The 15741-nt window shown below is 45.6% G+C and overlaps 1 protein-coding gene across 2 annotated transcripts in view; it reads left to right on the top strand.

Annotated features, from left to right (window-relative positions):
* The window catches only part of LOC111977797 (thyroid hormone receptor alpha), a 215548-nt gene that overhangs the window by 96042 nt on the left and 103765 nt on the right, over positions 1–15741 (top strand). For both annotated transcript variants that reach the window (XM_024007471.2, XM_024007469.2), the window contains one exon: positions 5785–5860. The gene's annotated coding sequence lies outside the window, so the exon portion shown is untranslated. The remainder of the gene's footprint in view (positions 1–5784; positions 5861–15741) is intronic.

Genomic DNA, 15741 nt, shown 5'->3' with positions numbered 1-15741 from the left:
CCCAATGAGTTGTGAGAGATAGGATAGTTGCAAAAGACAAGTGAGGTGTTCCTAAATACGAACTGCATGGCAGGAACACCCGAAATGTACAGTTGAAATTGTCAGAGACAAACCATTCACAGAGACAAACTGATATCTTTCCGGACAGATAACAGATCTAAACCAAGCAGAACTTGTCCTTGTAGACCAATTTGGGTTTCCAACTCTGCCAAAACAGAATGTGGTGATCAATGGTATAAAGGCAGCACTAAGGTCCTAGTAGCACGAGGACAAAAGCTAGTTAGTGAGTTATTAGCCCCAGTTATAGCCTCATTTACTAGTAACAATGGGGGAGTGGTTTCTTCCAACAATATCCAGCACAGAATGTGTACATTTCTAGCCATCTTTGAAAAGCGAGTCAGGTAAGATATATTTTTTATGTCTTTAAAGGGAGCGCTGTTGTAATTTTGAGAGCGGTCTTGAATAAGCCAAGTAGCCTATAGGCAGAGGATAGTCCTAATTTGTCTGATTTCTCTGGTAATAATGGTATAAGGAATAATAAATTTATTTTATTTTAACGTTTTTTTTTTTTCATCAAGCAACAACATTTTCAGTCACAATCCTTGTCTGAAGGACAAGGTTGGATAAACGTATAAATGTATTTTTTTCTTTCAAAAGTCTCATGGAATGTAGGGTTAACAGAAACATTGAAACACCAAACACATTGGCTGCTACTGTAGGATGAATGATAGAACAGCTATTTCCCATGTTAAAAATGTTATGGGATGCATTTTCTCCATTGTTTTTTTATAGTAGGCAATCTGGTAGGCCTACATTATGATCAAAAAACCCACAGTGCCCTACTTGGCCACTGTTACAACTGTAACTTAAAGCGGCGTACATACTCATGTTCAGCAGTAAACATGCACCGGAAGTTTGCACAGAATTTCACCCATGTCTCCAAATGGCGCTCAAGCCAGAGCCTGAAATTTACTCAGTGCCAGAATTTTCTTTCGGGAACATTGGTCACTAGCCATAATTGGTTCATCGCAAGCATAGACAATTCTCCAGTCCACCCTGCTGCTAGATATCTTAATATGTTTGGCCCTGCACAGCTTCCGTCTCAAGCCCTTGCATGCAAGGGGCGTATCCCTCGAGGCCAAAGAGAAGGGCAGGATCTGATCTCCTAATCCCCACATTCAGTCCAACTGAACCATGTGACAGGCCAGTGAATTACCTCCACAACATCAAAGCCTTGCCACCCCAGACGAAGGGCCTTTTCAGGCGGGGAGAACTTGGGGCCCACGAGTCTTAGCCCCAAGGTGTTTTCAGTGAACAGACACACCTTGTACATTATGCTCACATCGCGATCTGAATGTTCTCCTCTTGGCAAGGGGTTGTGCTTTTTTCCCCTACAACCCAACACCTTCCTGAGTCCAGTAAGCCGAGGGGGAAAAGCATCCCACCAAAAAGAATATGCCGTCTTTGTAACGAGGAATCTCGTAACCTGCAAGGCACTCTCTGGAAATGTTAAGGTAAAGCGGTCTGTTAAACTGCAGCCTTGGTTGCATTTTGTGATTGATTGTTATGCGTGGAGAGTGAGCTGCCTTTGGAACTAGGAAGCAAGGAGTTACTGTTGCTCATCGCATTCACGCGAGCAGGGAGGGGCCCCTTTCCTCAGATTCGAGATGATGTCGTTGCACAGACTATGCATCAAGGCCCTCTATTTCGAAGGTTCTGCTTTGTGTGTTAGCCCTGTACCGTTTCGTCACATGAAATCGAATTGAGGAGCGGCGCCGCACACATGGGATCAACATTGGAAGAACTTTAGGAGCTGTTTTCGATACGCGCGGAGCGTAATCAAACAGCTTCACTATCGTGTAGAAATGATGAGTATAACGGTTGCAGGGCAGCCGACCTGCGTGCCCCTAGGCTTGTCTGAGGTCAGCTAAGATTGTCATCGTAAGGGATCTGTCCAGGGTGACATAGGACACAAACCTTTTGAAAGTCGCCCTGAATGGACATCACCCTCCACGTTTTTTTCCTCAGAAAGCGATTGAGGTTGGAATTCCGTTGACGCTTGAGGTCATCAGTGCTTAGCTTTTATCCCAAGGCCCACTGTATTCTCCACAACTCTGTCCTGGCTTCCACTCCCTGGTGTGTTGACGTGTGCCCTGGGGGATTCACATCCAACATGTCTTACCGCAGGAGACCATGAAAATCCCGCCTCTTTATCTGTCGTCTTTGCCTATTTTTGAAGTTGTGAATTATTGCAGAGTCGAGAGCCAGTTTTCAAATTAAAAGTACCAAAGCTTTCTATTTTTTGTTAGAAGACAGAGGAATTACGAGCTCAGAAAGAAGCCCAAGAGTAACAATTGACCTTGTTTCATTATTGCTGTGTCATTGCTGGCCGCTAATTATAGCTTAGTCATTGTTTAATGGTTGTCCTCCTTTTTCATCGGACCCATTTGCAGCCTATAGACCAGTGTGTCAGACGCATCTGCTTGTGTTTAGGAAAAATTCACCAGAGAAGGGGATATGAAACAGGTGTCCAGCTTCCGTGGTGCATCCCATGTTCCATGGCTTGTCATCTGCAGGGAGAATAACAATTATCTAAAGTAGATTATATCTATATAGAAACTATATGATTTCTTTTCTGTTCGTTCTGAAGAAGTACCGTCAGGTCTGCCTCTTGAAGCAACGTTGGTACATCCAGACACCTTCTTTTGCAAATACTGTGTAAACCTCATTGTTTACCATGGCATCCATTTATGCTTTTGGTACCAGGAATGTTGTTATTTGTTTACGTTTCAAAAAGGTCTAGTTAATACACTGAGTATACAACATTAGGACACTTACTAATATTGAGTTGAGAAGCAGGTGTTCTTAATGTTTTGTATACTCAAGTGTATATTCAGGCCTAGCCTTAATTAGACCCGAGGTCTCTACAAGATGGACAACTGGAACATGTACAATGATATTGGCTATGAGTGCAAAATAGCATGGAGCCGTGGCGATCGTTGGCCAACAATTATAAAAAGAATTTCAACTCGACATGGGATAAAACGTGTCTCCACGTACAACAAGCTATTGCGTTTACCAGCAACAAGTGCAACATACATTCTCAAAATAGTGCACACTCACCATACAGACACTACACAAACTCTGTATTTCTGATTGTTCTGGCATCAATACGGAAGTGCCGATCGCCGTGTTTGGCAAGGAGCTGTTTTAAAAAACCCGTGTCAGTAGTTCCGCAGCAAGCGAAAGCACACTGGCAGGCCGTCGTTGAATCTGCAGCTTGAAAGCGAGTCACTGCGCTAACGAACCACAGTGCCCGGCACCGGACACACACATTACGCCCAGCGCAAGATGTCAGATGCGAGGGAGAGGTAACTGTTCCAGTCCAATACGGAAGCCTACTCAATCCCTGACAAGTCAGTCTAAACAGCAGCCGGCAGGAGTTCCTATCTACGTTGGATAGAGTTATAAGCCTGTAGCGTCGTGGTTTACTAACAGGTATCAGCCTTAAGAAAATGGATTGTACGCAAGTGTAGCTGCAGACCGTGAGTGCCCTTTGGCTTGTGCGGAAATACTTTGATCGCTTTCTTTTATAGCAGAGCTTTTTTATTGTATCTTTTAAATGGCGAAACCCTCTAAGCAGATCGACTCAGATTCTAGCAAAGGCGTCATATGGACTTCTCTTTATTGCGGGAATTGTTCCCTCTTCAATCCAGGCGCTTACGGTTTTCTATTTCTTTGCTGTTGGTTTGTTGTTTCATTCTCGATATGCTCTCAGCAGGGGGAAGAGCACACTAAGCTAATTCAGGACTTTCAGTCTGACAAAGGCGGCCTTTCACCCTTAGGGGAGCTAGACCGGATGTGAGAACAGGGGATTGGCACTGTCCCGAGTCTCTCGACTGAACACGTAAAGAACCGAGACTCTCTTGACTATTAGATTAGTCCCCTGCTGTTTTTACCAGAAGACAGGCCCTCCTCCTCCCTTCTTGTATGACTTCGAATAATGGGGTGTGCCTTCTATGCCCTCCAGCTCTTGTCCTGACGTTTATCGCTTTGTGTGCTCTCTGTCCTGTATTCCTCCATCCTCTGTCTTTTAACACCAAACTATAGATCCGTATGCGATGTGAAATTAGTCTGAGGACTCTTGTCACAAAAAACTCTGTCCTCGTTGAACTCAAGAAGGGGTCGAAGGAAATCTCGACCCAGCCCCTTCTCTCACCTGTTCTTCATAATGCTCTCTGCTACTGACTGCGTGCGATGAACAGCATGGTGGAGTTATTTCTTGAGTCTATAGACCGCTGGGTGCAGTCATGTTCTTCAACGCGCACCCGTGTTGAGCCCATCTATTCCTCAACTCACCGCCACCGCACCCCACCACCCAACCAACAAGCACACACACATGGATACACAAACAACCATCCACCCCAAAAGTCCACCCCCCCGTGTCTAACTTGTCTACAAGCCCATGAGAACGCACGTACTGAGGCTCAAACATAGCACCCGACCCCTGACCCTGTCTAATCAGGCACAAATTAGGCATGTCGAGAGGACGCCCCCCTACCTCCAACACCCCACTCCCACCATCCCATTTCCACAGGAGCAGCTCTTGCCATGAGGGAGGGATTCCCCCACCCCCACACACACAGGCATGCACGCACAGACACACACACTCATACATACACACACACACACATACACACACGCCCTCCTCCCGGCGCTTCCCTTCGGATGGGACCGTAATGACATTAACAGCTTCCTCCTCCCGGTGAACCGTGGAACAGTTTCCACTCTCTACCCATTCCTTCTTCTCCTCTCTTTTTTTCCTCCTTCCTTCTCTGAGTTCCACGTCTTTCATTTTTTTTTAGGGCCCAATTAATTAAGACTAACGCAAACGACGCTGTAAAGGCCCGGAATCTACAACAACAGGAGTCCTGTTTCACAAGAGCTGATTACATAATCAGATTAAGCCCCATATCTAAGAACCCAGATCTGAAATCCCAGGCCCCAGCCAGCTAGCTCGCTGTGCTACTTTTCCCCTAAGACTTACCCCCACACCAGTGGGCCGCCAGCGTTTTATGTTAATGTGCGCTCTAGCGTTATCAACAACCCTCTTCATCGTTCAAGATTGTTGCTCTGTGAGAAGGTGTTAAAGTTCACGGTTAGCCATTGTTATGTAAGTGCCAGCTGAAAAGTACCAGTGGCCTGAGACACAGATGCCGGCCCGCGTCGACGGAAACAGAAAAGTCTGGTGTAAATCCTCAGCAAACATGCAGGAATGTCTATTTCCGAACATGTTGTTCTGCGTAGCACAGCCTGTCGCCCCATTAAGCAGGCTTTGCATGGGCCACAGATACGACGGCAGGCAACAGGTATGGCGGACATTAGCAGCAGATTAGAGCAGAGTACTACAGGTGGTAGGGAGATTGAGAACATGCGTGTTAATACTTGCCTCTGGAGCTTGGAGCTACAGTAACATGGCGCTATTACAGGAGAGAAGCATGGAGAGGGGAGATCCATAGAGAGAGCTGTGTTGTGTCCGTTGTTGGAGCTGAGTTGTGCTGTAAATATATGGGGCAAACCTATAGCAGACACGTTTAATGTCTGCATGCGGGACATAGTCTCGTTAGAGAGTAGAAGAGAGTAAGAGTCTTGTCCCTATTGGTCTGTGTACTGCCTTCCTTGCACTGTTTGTTTTCCATATGCTTGTATTCCTCCCCTCCCACTGTGCTGTACCTCCTCTCCTTCTCGCCCTCTTCTGAACAATCGTCTGTTTATTTCTCACAGGGCGGAGGCCAACGGTCACACAGAACAAACTACAGGCCTGGGGATATCATTAACCTCCACACACAACAGGATACTGGTAGGTTTTACTGGCTGCTTCTCACCCCCTATAGCTGTCTGCGGTATGTCTGTGTACTGTACGCACACATACATGCACACGGATGTAGAGGTCTGCTGATTTCTTCATCCGCTCCAGCAAGAATTGGTCCCGAACCCCGACCGCAGTCGCGCAAATGTTATTTTAGGCATACTGTTATTTTAGGCATACACATACTGTATGTGATGCAGCTTGCTTGGCAGCCATAGTCCCAGCAATTTTGCACCTTTATAGGCAATATCAAAATGTGCCAAAAAATAGGTTAAGTTACCAGAGATTAACACTTGGCCCATTACACGACATGGCCAAAAGGATGTGGATACCCCTTCAAATTAGTGATTTCGGCTATTCCAGCCACACCCAATCGAGCACACAGCCAAGCAATCTCTATAGACAAACATTGGCCTTACTGAAGAGCACAGTGACTTTCAACGTGGCACCGTCAAAGGATGCAACCTTTCCAACAAGTCAGCTTGTCAAATTTCTGCCCTGGTCAACTCTAAGTGCTGTTTTTGTGAAGTGGAAATGTCTAGGAGCAACAACGGCTCAGCCGCGAAGTGGTAGGACACACAAGCTCACAGAACGGGACCGCCAAGGGCTGTCCTCGGTTGCAACACTCACTACCAAGTTACAAACTTCCTCTGGAAGCAACGTCAGCACAAGAACTGTTCGTCAGGAGCTTCATGGAATGGGTTTCCATGGCCGAGCAGCTGGACACAAGCCTAAGATCACCATGCGCAATGCCAAGCATCAGCTGGAGGGGTGTAAAGCTCACCGCCATTGGACTCCAGAGCAGTGGAAACACCTTCTCTGGAGTGATAAATTACTCTTCACCATTTTTATTTCTTTATTTAACTAGGCAAGTCCGTTAAGAACCAATTCTTATTTACAATGATGGCCTACCCGGGCTAAACCCAGACGACGCTGGGCCAATTGTGCGCCGCCTTATGGGACTCCCAATCACGGCCGGATGTAATGGAGCCTGGATTCGAACCAGGGACTGCAATGACACCTCTTGCATTGAGATGCTGTGCCTTAGACCGCTGCGCCACTCGGGAGCCCCCACCATCTGGCAGTCCGACAGACGAATCTGGGTTTGGCGGATGCCAAGAGAACCCTACCTGCCCGAATGCATAGTACCAAGTTTGTTGGAGGAGGAATAATGGTCTGGGGCTGTTTTCGTGGTTCTGGCTAGGCCCCTTAGTTCCAGTGAAGGGAAATCTTAACCATACAGCATACAATGATATTCTAGACAATTCTGTGCTTCCAACTTTGTGGCAACAGTTTGGGGAAGGCCCTTTCCTGTTTCAGGTTGACATTGCCCCCGTGCACAATGTGAGGTCCATACAGAAATTGTTTGTTGAGATTGGTGTGGAAGAACTTAACTGGCCTGCACAGAGCCCTTTCCTCAACCCCATCAAACACATTTCAGATGAATTGGAATGCCGACTGCGAGCCAGGCCTAATCGCCCAACATATACTGAATTTCTGAACAAGCATTTCGCTACACTCACATTAACATCTGCCAACCATGTGTATGTGACCAATAAAATTTGATTTGAATGGAAGCAAGTCCGCGCAGCAATGTTCCAACATCTAGTGGAAAGCCCTTCAGGAAGGTGAAGGCTGTTTCTATAGCAGCCGATGGGGGGGGCGGGGGATTCATAACTCAACATATTATGCCCACAATTTAAGGAATGTGTTCTCACAGCAGGTGTTCCATGACTTTTGGCTAGGTGTGTGGGGGTGAATCAGGCAAAGGGAGGGTGTGAAGGCGGGAGCGAGGGAATTGTCTGTTTGTTGAGCGATGTAGGATTTCGGCGAGTAATAGGCGGTAACTGGTACGCTATGTAGTATTCACTTGAGCTTAATATTTTGAGAGTACATTCCTTGATTAAATAACTGCCGTTCTATATTTGCCTATATTGACTTGTCGTAGGAAAGACACCATATAGCCAAATAGAGGCTATTTTTGTATATAAAAAAAAAAAAGTTCCCTTTTATATTTAACCTAGGCAAGTCATTAAGTTAAAAAAAAATTATTCAATGACGGCGTTCACCAGCCAAATCTGGACCGACGCTGGGCCAATTATTCAATAGGAGAGGAGAACTTAGAACTTGAGCGCGTCGAATGATGGGTCTCTAAATTAGTGCGACAAAGAGTGCTTTTAATAAAATAATTGGCTAAACGCAAAGCATCACAAACAACATAAGACGACCGTTTCCAGTAGCTTAAGCTGCGGGAAAAATAATTTTGAATTTGAATGTTGTCTGTCTGGACCGCCCAGTCTGCTTCCGCACTGCGCGAGGTGTCAGCCCTCTACCACACACACACACCACACACAGACACACACACACACACACACACACACACACACACACGACAGACAGCGACACAGACAGACAGAAGCAGACAGACGACGAGGACAGACAGACAGACAGACAGACAGACAGACAGACAGACGGACAGAAGACAGACCAGACGAAGACAGACAGACCAGACAGACACAGACAGACAGACCGAGACAGCACACACACACACACACACACACACACACACACACACACACAACCACACACAACACACACACACACACAGCACAAACTCTCTCACCTTTCTGTCACACCGGCAGTATAACTTATAGCCCAGTCTACAGTGAGATGTATCGACTCCACACTGATCGAATGCCCAGTATTTCCAAATAGGGTCTTATGCTGCTTCATCCTAATGTGAAATATTGTACGATTCTCTCTCTCTGTCTCTCCGTCTGTCTCTCGTCTCTCCGTCCGTCTCTCTGTCTCTTCCGTCTGCTCTCCGTCATCCGTCCCTCTCCGTTCTCCGTCTGTCTCGTCTCTCGTCTGTCTCTGTTCTCTTCCGTCTCGTCTTCTGTCGTCGTCTTCCGTCGTCTTGTCTGTCTGTCTCTGTGCTCTCTTCTCGTCTGTCTGCCATCTGTTCTCGTCTGTTCTCCATCTCCGTCCGTCTCTCCATCCGTCTCTCGTCCGTCTCCCTCTCCGTCTCTCGTCTCCCTCTCTCCGTCTCTCCGTCTGTTCTCCGTCTTCCTCTCCGTCTCTCCCTCTGTCTCTCCGTCTGTCTCTGTCTCTCGTCGTTCTCGTCCGTCTCTCCGTCCGTCCCTCTGTCTCCCTCTCCGTCTCTCCGTCTTCCCTTCCCGTCTCTCCGTCTCTCGTCTCCCTCTCCGTCTGCTCTCATCTCCCTCTCGCGTCCGTCTCTCCGTCTCTCCGTCTCCTTCTCGTCTCTCGTCTCCCTCTCCGCTCTCGCCCGGTCTGTCTCTCCGTCCGTCTCTCCGTCCGTCTCTCTCTCTCTGTCTCCGTCTCTCTCTCTCTGTCTCTCTCTCTGTCTGTCTCTCTGTCTGTCTGTCTCTCTGTCTGTCTGTCTCTCTGTCTGTCTCTTCATCTGTCTCTCTCTGTCTCTCTCTCTCTCTCTCTCTGTCTCTCTCTGTCTCTCTCTGTCTCTCTCTCACTCTCTAGTTGTCTCTCTCTCTCTCTTTCCAAAATGGTGTGTGTTTGCAGTGTGGTGTTAAAGTCAGGGTCCTGATATTAACGGTAGCTGTTCCCACCAGCCCAGTGCAGGAAATCAAAGAGGCACATTCCCAGCATTCCATGGTGTGTCCCTGAGCCGGGGCCTTGTGTGTCTGTCCGGCTCACGCCCCCTACTCCCACTCTGGAATATGGGAATAATATGGGAACACTGTGTCTATGGATACATAAATCCAAATTCCCTGTCTAGGGCATGTGTATGTTTTTTTGTTTTGACCGGCATTGCAATTTAAGACTTTCAATTAGCGTCCCGATACAGTATCTGGTGGAACTGTGGTAAACATTAAGACAGTACAGTTTAGAACTATAATGCAGGTTGTGGTTGAAATTGCACATTCGTGTTCTATGTGGACTTTTCTCTTCATGAGTTGAATTTTAATTGAATATGCTAGGTGTTAGCTTTTCTCCGTGAATAACATGGTACAATTAGCCACCTGGCTACCACAACCAGCTGACAAGCGTGATTATTTCCGAGCCAATTAAAAGCATTAACGTAGCTGGGCGTGGTCAAAAACTTTTTGGACCACACCCAACTTGAATGCGCAGTTACTGAAGATTCCGAGCTTTAGCACCTTAGTGTTGTACGCCACCTGACAGCAATAGTAATGAGGGTAGATGACAAGACCAAAAGGCTCTTTTACTACGATGTGAGAATATGTTGTAAAGACCTCCTATATATGTATCCTGTAAAAGCACATGGATGTGTGTGAAACGCATAATCCGAAACGTATGTATGTGAAAACGTGCCTTTGGAATTTTGTCCAACTTTAGTAGCCTAGTCAAGGATTCACCATATATACAGTATATTGGCACACTTCACTGGTTACAGACCAAGCGGAATTACCTAGACCTTGATTTTGGAGGTTCAAAATATCCCCCTGGTTGCCAAGTTGACCGATTTTTTWAATTGGCTGATGTGGAATTTGTTACAAAGAGAACGTTTCAACCTTAGGTTTAAGTAAGTGGTCGTTAGCATGGCTCCACAGAGTTGAAATGGATTTGAACTCAACCCTGGTTATAATGCCTGTCTGACAGTGTTTTTGTTACTGGCTGTTGTTGGAGCACATCTCCTCTCATCTCCCCCCTCTCCTCTCCAGCTGGGTAAATGGGAGAGGGAGAGAGAGGGAGGGAGAAAGGGATAGAAGTGCATAATCACAGTGTAATTCTGGTGAACGAATTGGGAAAGAGGCGGAAACAGGCGGAACATTGATCTGAGGATTGTCGGACAGATGTTGGGTGGGTAATACATCTTAATGGCTGCAGCGGAGTGGTGCATAAGCTTTCAGCAACTAGGAGGGATGGTGAAGACAGTGGCGAGATGGGTGGGGGGGGTTGAAACTTTGAGCCCGTTTTGCATAGGAAGCATTAGAATAGCCATTTTGGCCATGGCCAMAGATGGCTGTGGGACTGAAGGTGAATGGTTTGCTTTTCGGTCTTCATTTAACTGGTTCCTCGTGTGGAATGTTAGACATCTGCACGTACAGTAATACCTACGGATGGGTTTGACCATTTGAAGTAATGTCATGTGCCTATTTGATGGATGTGGCAAGTGGACACCACTAAAAGTACTCTTTGTATAGCGCGTCCTACTGTGACATTTTTTTTTTTATTTTTTTTTATTTTACCGTTATTTTACCAGGTAAGTTGACTGAGAACACGTTCTCATTTGCAGCAACGACCTGGGGAATAGTTACAGGGGAGAGGAGGGGGAAGAATGAGCCAATTGTAAACATTAGGGATTAGGGGTAACTATCGTTCTCTTCGGGAAATGCCTCGAAAATCATTTATAAAAAATTTAAAAAAGTAACCGAAGCTGTTAATGAAAGTGAGATGTATTTTCTATCCTCCTATAGGAGATACTTGGTCATTCGAGAGAGAAAAGGGGAAGCTGAATGTGTCTGGGGGGGTCATTTAGAAGGTGTGTTTTGCCAGAACGATGGGGGTAAGGGGGTCGTATCGGTGTTACAAGGCATCAGAAGCTCACTCTTTAGGATTTCGAGGAGGGTGGGGTGTGAAGTGTGGCGTTGGGGGAGGGGGGTGGGGGGGGTGTTAGTAGAGGCGTATGCAGCAGCCCCCGGAATCCCAGAGTCCATTGCTGGGTTACGGCGAACATTCTTAACACCTCATGGATCTCACCTGTTGCGACAAGGCTCCTGCTGACAAATCTACAGTCAAACATGTGGTTTCCATATGTTGGATGTGTTTGATACTGTTCCATTTATTTCATTCCAGCCAATACAATGAGCCCGTCCTCCTATAGCTCCTCCCGCCAGCCTCCTCTGACTCATACACACGGCACGCACGAGCGCTCTCACACACACACACACATGTACACGCACGCTCATCGCACACACACACTCTCTCAGCAGTAAGATTGGTGCAGAATTGAAATCATTGAGCTCATTCTTTGATATATAATCTGTTGGGCTCCATTATTCAAACAAAGTTAATCCCGAAATGAATACTGGTGCTGGGCAAATAATCAATCCCCTAAATAAGGAATCATATTATAAAAACAGGCAGACTGAAAGACAGACAGCCAGAAGAGACAACCAGACAGACAGTCTGGCTACAGTTGAAGTCAGAAAGTTTACATACACTTTGGTTGGAGTTATTAGAACTAGTTTTTCAACCACTCCACAAATTTCTTGTTAACAAAACTATAGTTTTGGCAAGTCAGTTAGGACATCTACTTTGTGCATGACACAAGTCATTTTTCCAACAATTGTTTACAGCAAGATTATTTCACTTATAATTCACTGTATCACAATTCCAGTGGGTCAGAAGTTAACATAACACTAAGTTGACTGTGCCTTTAAAACAGCTTGAAAAATCCTGAAAATGATGTCATGGCTTTAGAAGCTTCTGGTAGGCTAATTGACAACATCTGAGTCAATTGTAGGTGTACCTGTGGATGTATTTCAAGGCCTACCTTCAATCTCAGTGCCTCTTTGCTTGACATCATGGGAAAATCAAAAGAAATCAACCAAGACCTCAGAAAAAAATGTAGACCTCCACAATCTGGTTCATCTTGGGAGCAATTTCCAAATGCCTGAAGGTACCACGTTCATTTGTACAAACAATAGTGCGCAAGTATAAACACCATGGGACCATGCAGCCGTCATACCGCTCAGGAAGGAGACGATTCTGTCCACTAGAGATGAACGTACTTTGGTGTGAAAAGTGCAAATCAATCCCAGAACAACAGCAAAGACCTTGTGAAGATGCTGGAGGAAACAGGTACAAAAGTATCTATATCCACAGTAAAACGAGTACTATATCGACATAACCTGAAAGGCCGCTCAGCAAGGAAGAAGCCACTGCTCCACACCATAAAAAAGCCAGAGTACGGTTTCAACTGCACATGGGGACAAAGATTGTACTTTTGGAGAAAATGTCCTTAGTCTGATGAAACAAAAATAGAACTGTTTGGCCATAATGACCATTCGTTATGTTTGGAGGAAAAACGGGGAGTCTTGCAAGTCAAAGAACACCATCCCAACCATGAAGCACGGGAGTGGCACCATCATGTAGTGGGAATGCTTTGCTGCAGGAGGGACTGGTGCACTTCACAAAATAGATGGCATCATGAGGTAGGACAATTATGTGGATATATTGAAGCAACATCTCAGACATCAGTCAGGAAGTTAAAGCTTGGTCGCAAATGGGTCTTCTAAATGGACAATGACCCAAGCATACTTCCAAAGTTGTGGCAAAATGTCTTAAGGACAACAAAGTCAAGGTATGGAGTGGCCATCCAAATGCCCTGACCTCAATCCTATAGGAAATTTGTGGGCAGAACTGAATAAGCTTGTGCGAGCAAGGAGCCTACAAACCTGACTCAGTTTACATCAGCTCTGTCAGGGGAATGGGCAAATCTCACCCAATTTATTGTGGAAGCTTGTGGAAGGCTACCCAAAACGTTTGACCCAAGTTAAACAATTTAAGGCAATACTACCAAATACTAGTTGAATGAATGTAACTTCTGACCCACTTGGAATGTGATGAAATAAATATAAGATGAAATAAATCATTCTCTACTATTATTGTGACATTTCACATTCTTAAAATAAAGTGGTGATCCTAACTGACCTAAGACAGGGATTTTTTTTACTAGGAATACATGTACGGAATTGTGAAAAAGGAGTTTAAATGTATTTGGCTAAGGTGGATGTAAACCTCCGACTTCAACTGTACATGATGATTTATAACAAGGGTAGGCAAACTAGATTTGGCCACTGTCTGAGTGGATGGTCGAGGGACCGGAACATAATTATAATATTTGTACACTGCAAATTCACCACAACTAAACCCCAAAAGAGAATGTATTTGACAATGACAATAATGTCATACCTTGATTCATTGAGACACAGTCACGCCCCTTTTTTAATTTTTATTTGTGGGAATACTTCGGAACAGATTTCCTAAATAAACACATTTTTAGCTAAATTCTGGTGATTTTGCAGTTTTTTTTTAACAAAGAAAGTTTGGTAAAAAAAAGAAGGTTTTACCAGACTTTTGGCCTCCCGGCTGCCATTTGCCGACCCTGACCTATACCTATTATGAACAACTAACTGTTTAAGTGTACAGTATTTGGGTATAGAGAGTGATGCCCTTCTGATTTATGCTCAACAGGCCTGGTATGGAGCAAGCAGCTTACTTTTTCACAGATAATAAACTGAAGAGCATTCCAACCTGGACAGACAAAACATTGTAAAGGCCTGGTATTGAACACGAGGCATTTACTGTTAACTTGTCAGCGACAGCCTGGCATCATGCTTTAGATTCACCCTTTGGACGTGTGTGTGTGTGTGTGTGTGTGTGTGTGTGTGTGTGTGTGTGTGTGTGTGAACGTGCAGACCTATACATGGCCCATGGCAACAGGCACTGGAGGCACTGTGGATCAAGGTCGTTAGCTAATCGATAGATACCCTACCGTCTGGTCTCCTTAAACTGCTCCACAGTGACACCATATTATAAAAAGTGTTCCCGCACTATAAACAGTGTCGAAGCAGCAGTTGGACATGAACAAGGCTCTAATATGCCTGATATATCTCATGGTGGTCACTATTGTGGTCACTATGAAACGCTGCCTTTTACCGTAATAATCATGCTTAATGGATTCCATCCAACAGATTCCAACATTTCAAATAAATGATTTTAGTTTCCTACCACGATACAGGGGTTCTTTTTTTCACCACAAAATTGGTCAKACTTCTGATCCTAGCAAGAGAATGTCACCATGGCAATGTGATTGTGTAATATAATTAGATGACCCGTGTTGTAGGTAGGATACAGCAATTTACTTCAACAAAACATAACACTGTACCAGCCAGAGGAGGCTGGTGGGAGGAGCTGTAGGAGGACAGGCTCATTGTAATGGATGGAATTTAATAAATGGAACGCAGTCCAACATGTGGTTTCCAAATGTTTGATAATACCATTCCAATGATTACATTCTAGTCTTTACAATAAGCTCATCCTCCTATAGCTCATTCCACCAGCCTCCACTGGTACCAGCCTAACATTTACTAACAACACTTCCTATGTTGGTGTTTTTCTATTGCCTTGTAGGCTAATGGTGCTGGGTTTATCAAGGACATAATAACATATGGCCTCAGTGAACTGCTGTATAGCTGGGATGTTGTCTATAAACATGTACTGTATCTGTCCTTCTAGATCCACTGTATGTTTGGCTTTGGGTTCCTGTGTGGTCCAAGCAGCTTACTGTGTGTACGCTGGTCTTACCTTCCCTTATGTGCGGATGTGTGCGTGCGTGCGTGTCTGTGTCGTGCAGGCTTTTGCTTCGACCCTGCTCTAACACAGCACATTTAGCTAATGAGCTACTCATCAGGCTCTGATTAGCTGAACCACGTGTGTTGGAACAGAGCAGGATCCCCAGCCAGCCTACAGCAGCTCTTCAGGAAGAGGGTTGCCCCCCCCCCCCCACCTCACTGATTATTTGGGACCTAGAGCCATAACACTGTCACCTGCATGTTTACACAGGCCTAGTGCCCTTATCAGTGACAGAAGCCAGGCTGTGGACACCAGCCAAGACTCAACCCCGAGTTCCACAGCTGGCTACTGGAGATCCCCAACGCTCTGCAGCGTATCTAGGCCCTGTTCTCGCCAGCCACCAACTAGCCTGCCACCACCATGCTCACACACTGTGGAGCAGTTTAAGGAGACCAGACGGTAGGGTATCTATCGATTAGCTAACGACCTTGATCCACAGTGCCTCCAGTGCCTGTTGCCATGGGCCATGTATAGGTCTGCACGTTCACACACACACACACACACACACACAC

The sequence above is a fragment of the Salvelinus sp. IW2-2015 genome, linkage group LG18, assembly GCF_002910315.2.
Source record: "Salvelinus sp. IW2-2015 linkage group LG18, ASM291031v2, whole genome shotgun sequence".
Lineage (NCBI taxonomy): Eukaryota > Metazoa > Chordata > Actinopteri > Salmoniformes > Salmonidae > Salvelinus > Salvelinus sp. IW2-2015.
This window is presented reverse-complemented; position numbering and strand designations above follow the sequence as displayed.